Source organism: Leptonychotes weddellii, chromosome 2 (assembly GCF_054177405.1).
Source record: "Leptonychotes weddellii isolate Sample4059 chromosome 2, ASM5417740v2, whole genome shotgun sequence".
NCBI lineage: Eukaryota > Metazoa > Chordata > Mammalia > Carnivora > Phocidae > Leptonychotes > Leptonychotes weddellii.
Window position 1 is genome coordinate 34,156,139 of NC_138370.1, and position 13,356 is coordinate 34,169,494.

General features: G+C 36.9%; 1 protein-coding gene across 7 annotated transcripts in view; it reads left to right on the top strand.

The window, feature by feature from the left end:
• PSD3 (pleckstrin and Sec7 domain containing 3) overlaps positions 1-13,356 on the top strand; it is a 542,217-nt gene that overhangs the window by 340,520 nt on the left and 188,341 nt on the right. The gene's annotated exons all lie outside the window — the stretch shown is intronic.

Genomic DNA, 13,356 nt, shown 5'->3' on the forward strand with positions numbered 1-13,356 from the left:
GGGTTCGTCTACCCCTCCGATTTCCCCCGCTTCATTCTTCCCCTCCCGCTACCTTCTTCTTTTTTTTTTTTTTAACATATATTGCATTATTTAAAACTGGAGTTTTTATACCTCAGAATAAAATTACTTACAATATACCTCAGAAATAAAATTAAAGAATAAAGCCTAAATAAAAACTTCATAGAGCTGATTGACTACATTGATTCATCATTTTTGAGTGAGTATATATGCTGGGATAGGAGTTGTGGTGCCAGAATCTAGGAGAAGGGTGGGCAAACAGATATTCTTGTTCTCTAAACTTTAAAATACTTAATGGTCATCCAACATGTATTTTTTATTTTAGAAGAAGGATGAGATATTATATGAAGTTAATGTACTAGTGAGGACAGTATATTTTATTTTCTATTGTGCATCTTATTCTGAAATGTCAGAATGTTCTCTGAAAGTCACAATGTATGTGAAAGCTGTTTTCTGGCTTAATCTCTGATACGCAGCTTTGTGTAGCAGATAGTTGGGAATTGCTAAATTATTCACATTGACAACTATGGCATTTAGGTCAGGAAGTAGACAGACGGTCACTGGGGGGATACTGGCTTATGGATAGACAGATTGTACCCAAGACATTACAACTAGGTCATTCATTCTAGCTATCATAAAAGTTGAGTTTGAGGATATTTCTACTTTATTCTTGCACGATGGTGTGAAGTGTTGCTTATAAGAGTGTGTATGTCCAGCTTAGGTGGGGTGAAGGGGTATCAGGAACACACTTCAGGGGGTGGACTGTAGTATTGAAGAAGGGACCCAGGTTTGCCCTCCTACTCTCAAGTGAGTAACACTCTTTGAGGAGCTGGGCCAGAGAGACAGCAGGTACTGTCTAGGGCTCTGCATGGTACTTCTTTTTCAGGAAGAGATATGTGACCAGATCTCCCTCTATTTGCTTTTCTCTAAAGTCTAAAGACTCAGCCTGGGCCATCTATTGGATTCAAGACCCTCTTATGGCCCCTCCGCCCCCCCCCCCCAAAAAGTTTCTGTGGCACAAAAAGCATCTAACTCTATAGCTCTAATAACTTAGTGAAAGTTTGAATGCTTGTGTTCACAGAGTGTGTGTTCCATGTAGAATAATAGGAAGTAAATGGGTAGTAAACAAAACGAAAACCAAACAACAAAAAAAGATTTCATCAAGGTTAAAGTAAAACTCTTTTCTGCAGAACTTCTAAGTCTTTAGTACTAAGAGGACACAACTGCATTGTGAATCGGCAGGGGAGGGGGGCGGTTAGAAGTAAATACTCTCTTCACTTTCCACAATCCTCTTTTGTATGGTATGGAGGGTATTTATTCTATAGAGAATTTTCTCCCCTTGCTATCCCTTTCTCAAAATACAGTTTGAAGTGATAGAATTAATTATGGTTTCAAGATTTTAAAATCTTTCTATATATATAGATGTAAATTTGAAGCCATGGGTATAAAAGTTCATGAATTGTATGGAGTTGCAGCTTTATTGTGTGTGTGTGTGTGTGTGTCAAAAGTCCAAAATTTTGGTATTATAGCAATATGGATATTTAATATTATCTATAGCAGTGTTTGAATTAGCTGGGGAAATATTCATTTCTACAGAAACTGGCCAAAAAATGAGAAAAGTAGTAATTGTTTTAGAGAAAGCACAAGAGTTTTCATTTGCTTTTGTTAGGCTTTAACTAGTTCACATAAACTCCACTTTATCATTTTTCTTAGGAGGAATAGTTACCTGTAATCTTTTTTTTTTTTTTAAGATTTTATTTATTTATTGGAGAGAGAATGAGAGAGAGAGAGAGAGAGAGCACATGGCGGGGAGAGTCAGAGGGAGAAGCAGGCTCCCTGCTGAGCAGGGAGACCGATGTGGAACTTGATCCTGGGACTCCAAGATCGTGACCTGAGCCAGAGGAAGTCGCTTAACCGACTGAGCCACCCAGGCACCCCAGTTACCCATAATCTTAAAAGTTTAGCATTTTGGAACTTGGTATATTGGTGTTTTTGAAATTGGAGGAGCAAAATTGTAGTACTAATTATCTCAAATGTGTTCTTGGTGCACATTGTCTTGGAGATAATAGCAGTGGTTTAAAAATACTGTTCTCATTTATCTATGCTGAAAAATAGTATTTTTAAAAGCACTGATTGGAGAGTATGTCTGTGTTCTTTTGAATGGTGATTTTTGAGAATTGGGCCATAAACTTCTAGAATTAAATGCAACACCAGAACTTCAAAATAACTTGTCTTTTCTAAAATAGAGGGAACAGAAACCAAAGACTTTAGTGCCATCATTATTTTACTCTCATGACCCATAAATGAGCAAATCAAGAAACAGAATATAATCTTCCTTTTAAAAAATTAAATGTTATTGAAATTTAAGGTAAGTCTAAAGTAATAAAAACAAAAAGATATAGAATTTTTAAAATGTAAGATGCTGTTGATTCTGAGGTAAATCATTATTTTAAGTACCACCAGAAAATAATAGGCCACTAATTAACTATGACACAATGCTTTTTAATACTTAGAATTTTTTTTCTTTCTCTGTCTGGCTTATTTCACTTAGCATAATATTCTCTAGGTCCATCTATGCTGTTGCAGATAGCAAGGTCTCATTCTTTTAATGGCTGAGTAACATTCCATTGTATATATAGACCACATCTTCTTTATCCATCAGTTGATGGACACTTGGGTTGCTTCCATATCTTGGCTATTGTAAATAATGCTGCAGTAAACATAGGGGTGCATGTATCTTTTCAAATCTGTTTTTGTTTTCTTCTAATAAATAACCTAGTAGTGGAATTACCGGATCATATCATATTTCTATTTAAACTTACAGATTTTTACATGAAAATAAGAATCTTAGTTGCTTGTTTTCATTGCCTTCTCCATACACAATACTTTTGTTTCAATACCAATTAATAGCATAATCTTTTTGGAGACCTTGTACACATCAGTTAAGTCAAGACTAAATCAACAATGTATAATTTTCCTTTGTGCACAGATAACGAACATCTGTCTGCCTGACAGGGGTTGTACTATATAAGAAACCATCCTAATTTCAGAGACTATGAAATTTAGAAAAAAATTGTCTAAGAATCAATGGAATGTGATATGTACTTGTGTTTATATAGTTTTGTCAAAATCAGTACCGCTTTTGCCTCATCTCTGGAGATGTTCAATGGGAAAAAAAGGAAAGGGGGAAAGGACTTCTGATTTTTATTCAGGAGCATCCCTGGCTCTTCCTGGTATCACCCCCCTCCCTTTATAGGAAGGCTCATGATCAGGTTCTGGAGGATTACTTTCAGGGTTTCAAGCTGGTCTGCACTGCCTCTGACATCATCTCCTCCTTTATTAGTTTTCTGGGCTTTCAGAAGTGCTCCTCCCCCAGTGCCCTTTCCCTTGACCAAGAGACTTTGTCATTTTCAGTTTACTTGAAAAATATTTTCAGAAGCATTTGTTGAAACTGAAACTACCCTTTGGGAAGGCGAGCTTTGTCACCAGCTATTTAAATTGTCATCTTTGCTCTGAAAAAAGTTTTGGATTTGGAGTTGGAAGACATGACTCTAAGGGCAAGTCACACCTCTGGGTATCAATTATTGTCGTGTAAACAATGAGTAGTTAGGTGATCTATTATTTGAAAGTTCTGCAGATGCTTTCCTAAGGCCACGTGGGCTAACAGTAGGTGGTTGTCCTAATTATGCCATAATTTCTTTGGACCACTGCAAGGGTCTCAGATATGAAGAGTAGTTTTATGACCTGAATTCTGTTTACTCAGCTGTGAGTCCTGGTAGGGTTTCCTTTATCTAAAACATGTACCAAAATGGATGCCTTATTGTATTTCATTTGTACATAGGGGATACCTTTCTAAAATTCATTCAAAGAAGCTGTACTAAGAGGTTCTGACTATCATTAAAATGAGATGATATATGTAAAGGGCTTGTCACATGTCAGAGTGTCAGAAAATGTGATTTCCTTTCTTCTCATCTGATTTTAAAGACTCTTTTTTTTCTTTTTTGGAGAAGGAGGTATTCACTAAATTTGTTGTCTACTGTGTCCCTTTAATTCTCAGCTTATTTGCAGAGCATATTGTCTTGTCTTGTGTCCAGGAACTGAATCTGTTCCAGCTCATGTTATTAAACTACCTCTGAAATCCCACGATTTCCCAATTTTAAAATACCAAAATACTTGAGAAAAGAGTTGGATGGTAGATAGCTGATGTCATTTACATTAAGGAGCACCAGGCTTGCTCCCCTCACATTGCAGGAGTTGATAGTGTGAAATCAGAGGGCAAATAAAGATGATCTACAGCTCCCTAAAATTTGGTAACTTTTTTTTGCATGAGAAAAGTAGTTTATTTCTAAATTAAACTTATACATGGTTCAGATGATTTATTCATTAAGCAAACACTTTGGTAAGAATAAACTGTGTGCCAACTGTCTGGTAGGCACAGTTCTCCTGGTTTTCTTGCTTATTACCTCATTTGTTTAAAAATACATATATTTTTAAATCAAAGATGGTTTCAAGAAACCTGTAATTTTCTAAAACATATTCCTTGGAAAGGAAGGCACCCCATGTCTGAGCACCTCCTCCTCTCTTACATGACTCAGTGATCTGGGGAAGTCGTCTTAAGCATCGTCTTATCTATTTTTTTTTTTAAAGATTTTATTTATTTATTCATGAGAGACACAGAGAGAGAGAGGCAGAGGGAGAAGCAGGCTCCCAAGGAGCAGGGAGCCCGATGTGGGACTCGATCCCAGGACCCTGGGATCATGACCTGAGCTGAAGGCAGACGCTTAACGACTGAGCCACCCAGGCACCCTGTCTTATCTATTTTTTTTTTAAAGATTTTATTTTTATTTATTTATTTGAGAGAGAGAGAGAGAGAGAAACAGCATGAGAGGGGATAGGGTCAGAGGGAGAAGCAGGCTCCCCGCTGAGCCGGGAGCCCGATGTGGGACTCGATCCCAGGACTCCGGGATCATGACCTGAGCCGAAGGCAGTTGCTTAACCAACTGAGCCACCCAGGCACCCCCGTCGTATCTATTTTTAACATATAATCAATGAAGATAGGAAGAACCTGGTTTAAGCATCATTCCTGGGAACATACAAAGCTTGGCAACTGGCAGTGCTACTTTTCTTTTTCAGATAATATGAATGATCTTTTTATTAGCAATGATGGTTTTACTTTTCTAAGTTATTAAGAATTGAGTGTTCCCCTTGGATTCTACTTTGTTGCCACTTTTTCATATTTTCTCCCCATTGTGTAGTATTAAGGAGCAGGTAATGTTTAAAAAAAATAATAAACCTGGGGAAAAATGTCTAGAGAGAGCTCATTGGTAAGTGTTTTGTACTGGTCAGAGCTTCTAGATTCCACAATGAGGGAAGTATTTAAAATTATTGAAGTAATTCTAATTGGTGGATATAAGTAACCAAAACTTCATGGTGGAGACTTTCAGCTTTTTATATAGGTTCAAGAGAAGAAGCATCCTAATTATTATTTTCGGTATCTTCTAGTCAGGTTGCTTGGTGTGTTTAGACTAGAACATAATCACTAACTTTTCTTATTAAATTTATCACAATTTGATTAGGGCACTTTTAGTGAGCAACTGTTTATGTGCCAGGCATTGGACTGGCACTGAGGCATTGAGACTAGGCATTGAGATAGAAATGTGATGAAGATCTGGATTCAGCCTAGAAATGTCACAGACCAACCTGATGGGGACAGTAGTAGAGACAGTATGCATAGTATGCAGTGGATCCTTGTGCCACAGGATGACTTAGGGGATTGCTGGAGTCTGGGCCTTGGATGATGCTGAGGGTCACGGGATCATTCTCAGAAGTAGGGGAGGAACTGAAAAACTAACTTTGGAAGCTAACATGTGTCTAAGATACTAACAGTCTGGCTTGTTGTTGTTTTGTTTTTGTTTTTTAATTGTTGCACCTCTTCTGACCGTAGCTGTTTGAGAATTGGAGTTGATCTGGGGGCTTTTGAGTGAGTGACTGCTTCGGATGTACAAGTGAGTTCAGGCCCCACCTTTTCCCCTTGCTCTCTCCTCTCTAGCTGTAGTGTCCTCTCTGTGCTGTCCTTTGGACTTGCCAAACACAGTCCTGCCCAGGCCTTAGTATTCGTTTGGAGTGCTCTTCCTGAAGATCCTTTGCGAGGACACATCCCTTACTTTCCTTCAGTTTTCCACTCACACGGCACTTTCCTGGTGCCATGAATAAAACAGCAGGTCTAGCCTCCCCTGTTTCCTTCCTGGCTGTATTTATCTTCAAGGCATTTATCACTATCACTGTCTGAATGTTAGCTCCATGAAAGCAAGGACTTTTGCTCTTCGATGCTTTATTGAACACTTAATATTTACATTAGAACAGTGTCTGACTCATAACAGATATTCAGCAGATATTTGTGGAAAGGTAAAGGGGAGGGACACAGAGAGGGAGACCTGCATTTGTTTATTATCTGTCTCTTATTTGAAGTTAAAACTGTACAAAGGCAGGACTTTGTACTCCTAGCACCTAAAGTATGTCCAGCACATATTAGATACTTTAATAAGTTATTGCAGAGGTAATTATGCACATTGATGTGTACACTTAATTAACTATACTAAGCATGTTTAGTCATATGGATGTCCCTTAAGAAGTAGACATTTTTGTTCTAATATGCCAGTGTTATACCAGAAGTATAACATTGCCACAGAAGAAAGGCCACACAGCATATTGTTTAAGAGCTTGAACTTTCCAGATCAAACTGCCTGGCTTGAGCTCCTATCCTAGCTTTGCCATCGATTAGCATTGTGACCATGTGAAATTACTTTACGTCCCCATGTCTTAGTTTGCTCCTCTGTTAAGTGCATGATAGTACCTACCGATCATAGGGCTGTTAAAGGGGTTAGGTGAGTTAATATAAAGTGCTCAGAATAGTGTACAGAGCACAGTAAACATTCTAGATGTGCTTACAAAATATATTAAGACAAAAAATGTATATGGATATTCTTGCTAACTCATTCATCATAGGCAATAAAGAGTGGAAGAAAATCCCTTTTTATTCCCATAGCCCCAGATGAGGATGATCCCTTTGTTATGTCTCCAGATGAGCTGGAATAATGTAAAGAGATGAAAGCAGGAAGTGACTGAGATAAGACTTTATTTCCTTAGGGAATGATCTTCCTGCTTTCTTTGTGCTGATCTTACTACACTGTTGTTAGGAAGCACATTTTTTCTCTTTAAAATTAAACACAAAATTTGTTAAGCGAATCTGAGAAACCTCTATCAAATACAGCAGCTTTCAGTGTAGTTGCAATAAGTGGCACTCAGGAAAAACTCAGTATGGAGAGGATATGCTGACCGGCCACTGTAGTAGGAATTGCATGGAGTTTGTGAAAGCGAAAAAGCGAAAACCTGCATCATCTGGGTCATGCCCCCCCCTGAGGAGTATGAAACTCTAGAAGGGTGAAGAGTAAAATTATATATTGAAAATAAATGCCTCTAAAGTAAATGCAGCCTGTTTCATTCACTTGGTGTTTGGGCAGTTTCTGTACCTCTGCTTTGCATACTGGTGCCCTCTCCTGGAAGACTACAGAAGGTATTTGCAAGGTGAAACTGCCAGAAGCTGAGGGGCACTGCAGGCCAGCTGTGCAGTTCTGAGTGTGCCAAGGAAGTGCAGCAAGAACTGTGGTGTGGGGCAGTGAAAACAGGTATTTATAAAAATTTGAAGAGAGGGCAGAAAACACTAATAGTGATGATACAAATTGGATATATCTAACCATAGAGAGTATTCATAAAGCCTCTTGTTCTTCCGAAGATGGAAGAGTTAGAAGAGAAGAGGAAGAGAGACAGAGGAGAGTACAGAATTGATCTAATGTTCTCTAGATAGATAATATTATTTAGTACCTGGACCTGCAAAAGTGTGTGTGTGGGGTGTTTGATCAAGCTAAATTTGTATTTACAAGTATACTTTTGAGGGTTCTAATGTTTCGTTTAGGATTGGGATACTTACGTTTAGTAAGCTAATTTTAACTTACTTATCCCTAATGGTAATCACTCTCAAGTAAATTACATTAAAAAGAAATTAAGTTCTAAGTTGAGACCTCTAGCAGGGGTTGATTAAAAAAAAAAATCGACTTGAATTAGGATACATCTTCTAACTCTAGACACTGCTTGCAAGATAGAAGAGGGCTATCTATCCCTGACTCGCTTTAGGTGCCACTTAACCTGTGTGCTCAGAGGGAAGCAGGGATTCACAGGATTGGTTTAGGTACACCAAGCCTTTTTTATTTTCTTTTAAATTCCAGTATAGTTACCATACAGTGTTATATTAGTTTCAGGTGTACAATATAGTGATTCAACACTTCTATACATCACCGTGTGCTCATCACAACAAGTGCACTCCTTAATCCCCATCACCTATTTAACCCATCCCCCCACCATCCTCCCCTCTGATAACCATCAGTTTGTTCTCTATAGTTAAGAGTCTGTTTCTTGGTTTGTCTCCCTCTCTTTTTTCTTTCCTTTGCTCATTTTTTTGTTTGTTTCTTAAATTCCACATATGAGTGAAATCATATGGTATTTGTCTTTCTTTGACTGACTTACTTTGCTTAGCATTATACTTTCTAGCTCCATCCATGTCATTGCAAATGGCAAGATTTCATTCTTTTATATGGCTGAGTAATATTCCATTGTATATGGAATATTTATATTTATTTATATAAATTCATTTATATAAATAAACAGAATTGATCTAATGTTCTCTAGATATATAATATTATTTATTATAATATATAAATTCATTTATATAAATGAATATTTATCCATTCATCAGTCGATGGACACTTGGGCCGCTTCCATAATTTGGCTATTATGAATAATTCTCCTATAAACATAAGGGTGCATGTATCCATCTGAATTAGTGTTATTGTATTTTTGGAGTAAATATCTAGTAGCACGATTACTAGATTGTAGGATAGTTCTATTTTTAACCTTTTGAGGAAACCATATTCTTTTCCAGAGTGGCTACACCAGTTTGCATTCCCACCAACAGTGCAAGAGGGTTCCTTGTTCTCATATCCTCGCCAACACTTGTTGTTTCTTGTGTTTTTGATTTCAGTCATTCTGACAGGTATGAGGTGGTATCTCATTGTAGTTTTGATTTGCATTTCCCTGATGGTGAGTGATGTTGAGCATCTTTTCATGTGTCTGTTGGCCATCTGTATGTCTTCTTTGGAGAAAATCTGTTCATGTCTTCTGCCCATTTTTTAATTGGATTGTTTTTTGGGTGTTGAGTTGTATAAGTTCTTCATATATTTTGGATACCGACCCTTCATCTGGTATGTCATTTGCAAAAATCTTCTCTCATTCCGTAGGTTGCCTTTTAGTTTTGTTGATTGTTTCCTTTGCTGTACAGAAATTTTTTATTTTGATCTAATCCCAATAATTTATTTTTGCTTTTATTTCCCTTGTCTCAGGAGACATCTCTAGAAAAATGTTGCTACAGCTGATGTCAGAGAAATTACTGCCTGCGCTCTCTTCTAAGATTTTTATGGTTCCAGGTCTCACATTTAGGTCTTTAATCCATTTTGAGTATATTATTGTGTATGGTATAAGAAAGTGGTCCAGTTTCATTCTTTTGCATGTAGCTGTCCAGTTTTCCCAACACCTTTTGTTGAAGAGGTTGTCTTTTCCTACTGGATATTCTTTCCTTCTTTGTCAAAGTTTAATTGACCACATAGTTGTGGGTTCATTTCTGGGTTTTCTGTTCTGTTCCATTGAACTCTGCGTTTCTTGTTGTGCCATTACCATACTGTTGTGATCACTACAGCTTTGTCATATGACTTGAAGTCTGGAATTGCAATACCTCCAGCTTTGCTTTTCTTTTGCAAGATTGCTTTGATTATTCGGGGTCTTTTGTGGTTCCATACAAATTTTAGGATTGTGTGTTCCGGTTCTGTGAAAAATGCTGTTGGTATTTTGAAAGGGATTACATTAAATGTGTAGACTGCTTTGGATAATAGAGACATTTTAACAGTATTTGTTTTTTGGATCCGTGAGCCGGGAATGTCTTTTCATTTTTTGTGTCATCTTCAATTTCTTTCATCAGTGTTTAAAGTTTTCAGAGTACAGGTCTTTTATCTCTTTGGTTATGTTTATTCCTAGGTATCTTATTATTTTTGGTACAATTGTAAATGGGATTTTCCTTTTTAAGTTTTTATTTAAATTCCAGTTAGTTGTGGGGTGCCTGAATGGCTCAGTCGGGTAAGTGTCTGACTCTTGGTCATGAGATCGAGTCCTGCATTAGGCTCCGTGATCAGCATGGTCTCTTGTCCTCTCCCTCTCACTCTGCCCCTTCTCCCTGCTCATGTGTGTGCACGCCTCTCTCTCTCTCTCTCAAATAAATAAAATCTTTAAAAAAAATTCCAATTAGTTGAGATTGTTTTCCTAATTTCTCTTTCTGCTTCTTCATTATTGGTATATAGAAATGCAACAGATTTCTCCATGTTGATTTTGTACCCCGGGACTCTACTGAATTTGCTTATCAGTTCCAGCAGTTTTTTGGTGGAGTCTTAATGGTTTTTCTGTATAGAGTATCATGTCATCTGCAAATAGTGAAAATTTGACTTCTTCCTTGCCAGTCTGTATGCCTTTTATTTCTTTTGGTTGTCTAATTGCTGAGGCTAGGACTTCTAGTACTATTTTGAATAAAACTGGTGAGAGTGGACATCTTTGTTTTGTTCTTGACTTTAGGGAAGAAGGCTCAGTGTTTTCCCATTGAGTTTGATATTCACTGTGGTTTTTTCATAGATGGCTTTTATTATGTTAAAGTATGTTCCCTCTAAACCTACTTTGATGAGGGTTTTTTTAATCATGAATGGATGTTCTCCTTTGATGTTTTTTCTGCATCTATTGAGATAGCTTTTATCCTTTTATTGATGGGTACACCAACTCTTGATATGACACTATTTAACAAACTGTTTACAATAGTAAAATTGTAGTCATTATCCATATAAGGATTATCCACTTAGTGGAGTATCTGTTGCCAGTTGTGTTGGTTAGAGTTCATACATATCCTCACTGGCAAAATCCTTGACCACTTTCTGTTGCCCAGTGAATGTATAGTAATACTAATTCAATGCAGTAAAAGTGTAGACAGACGATAAATTTTTGCTTAAAAATTATTTATTGTATTCTAAAATGTGTGAAACATATATTAATATGAATAATTAGAAGATGGTTTAAGATTCAATTGAAAGTAATTCAGTGCTTCATATTTTTTAAATTAAAATTGAGCATTTTTTTCCCTCTGTGGTATGAAGGGACAGAATATGGCACCTCTTTTTATTTTATTTTTATTTTTTAAGATTTTATTTATTTATTTGACAGAGCGAGAGAGCACAAACAGGGGGAACAGTAGAGGGAGAGGGAGAAGCAGGTTCCCAACCAAGCGGGGAGCCCGATGCAGGGCTTGATTCCAGGACGCTGGGATCATGACCTAAGCCAAAGGCAGATGCTTAACCATCTGAGCCACTCAGGCGCCCCAGAATATAGCACTTATAAAACATTATCTTTTAGTTATAACTTTTCCTCAATAATAAAGCCATAGTGATAGAAAACTGATCATTTTCAAGTATCAGATAAACTTAAAAAACTAGAAAAAATTTAGATAATTATGATTGAACTTATAATAAAACATGTGTTGAGTTATCAGATGGTTATTTGGGAATTTATTGCTTTTGCATTGACTTCTTTTGTTTAATGATAGATTGTACCATTGAATGGGCCTCAGTAGAGGGAAGCACTGAGAAATAATGTTACAAGCACTACAGAAAAGCAGCCATTATCATTAGTTTTTTTGTTATACAGAATTGTATGTGACGATTATTTGTTGTCTCTTTTTTTAGTTGGTAGGGATTTCAGAGAGAAAAAGCAAAGATGTGCTAGTTGAGGCAATTTGGGCTTCTAAAAATTTGACATTCCTTTTTATAAGTTGTCTTTGGAAGGATAGACTTGATTTCATTCTGTGTTACTGTAAATACTCTAAGGATATTAAACTTTCTTCCTTATAATTGTATTGCATTTGGCAATAATAGCATCCTTGACTAAATCCCAGGAGTGAGGTTAGTGGGCTCTAGCAGTTCAGTTAGTCCCTTTTACATGTCTTAATTTTCTCATGTGTCATAGGGCCAAATAGTAGTACCTCCTTCTTCCTCAGTCAAAGGGGGGTGTGTTTTGATGAGTTTATGCTTTATTTGTGTATGTATACATTCATTTATTTAGAGTGTTAATGCCTTCCTTCAAATGAAATTTTTTTAAATTAGATAATTTGAATTTGGAGAAACATGAAGGGATATAATATCTTGTCATGGGGGATAAGCTAGTGTTTTTCCGTGTAGACATGTGGGTGTATTGTCTAAATTCAGACCACCCTGTTTCCCCAGAGTGTGCAGTGCATAAGCACAGTCATTAACAGATATGGTCAGCTTCAGACTGTCTACTTACCAATTTACAGGGATATGGAATGCAGTTGTCCCTTTTATTTCCTTTTGTCAGGGTAGAGAGTGATACAGTGCCATTAGAGATTTTTAATGCCATATAAAGGCAGTGAGGTAACATGACCAAAAGCTGTATCTCATGAAAGATGTAAACTCAGAATACGCAGTGACATTTTAATAGCATTCCAGGAAAACAAGTTAGTCCATCTGTGAATGATTCACTCTTCCTTTTTTGCCCACTGGAATTGGGATTCACTGATTCGTTCACCGAAGCTTCTATGCAAATAATGAACATGTATATGTTTTTGCATCACTTTCCTCCTTATTTATTATCAAGCTAGACATCTAGTAATAGTTGCTTTCCAAATGATTCATCTCATATTTTTATAATGTAGTTGTATTAAAATTGCCTTGATAATATTGCAGCAAAATTACATTCTCATTTGAGAGCCAGCCAAAAGCTCCAGTTTAATATGAAAAATCAAAACAAAAGAAAAAAGAAAAAAAAATAACCCTGCATCATCTGGATTATGCCCCCAGAGGAGTGTGAAGCTGTAGAAGAGTAAAAATACCAATTATTTATTGGAAATAAGTACTTCCAAGGCAAATTTGTAAGTTTGGTCAGCTTCTGTACCATTGCCTTGCACGTTGGTGCCCTTTTCTGGAATACTGAATGTAGAACTAAGTAAAATGAATGAGATTTTAAAAATATCCTGAGCCATACCATATGATCCAGCAATTGCACTACTGGGTATTTACCCCAAAGATACAAAAGTAGGGATCCGAAGGGGTACGTGCACCCCGATGTTTATAGCAGCAATGTCCACAATAGCCAAACTGTGGAAAGAGCCAAGATGTCCATCGA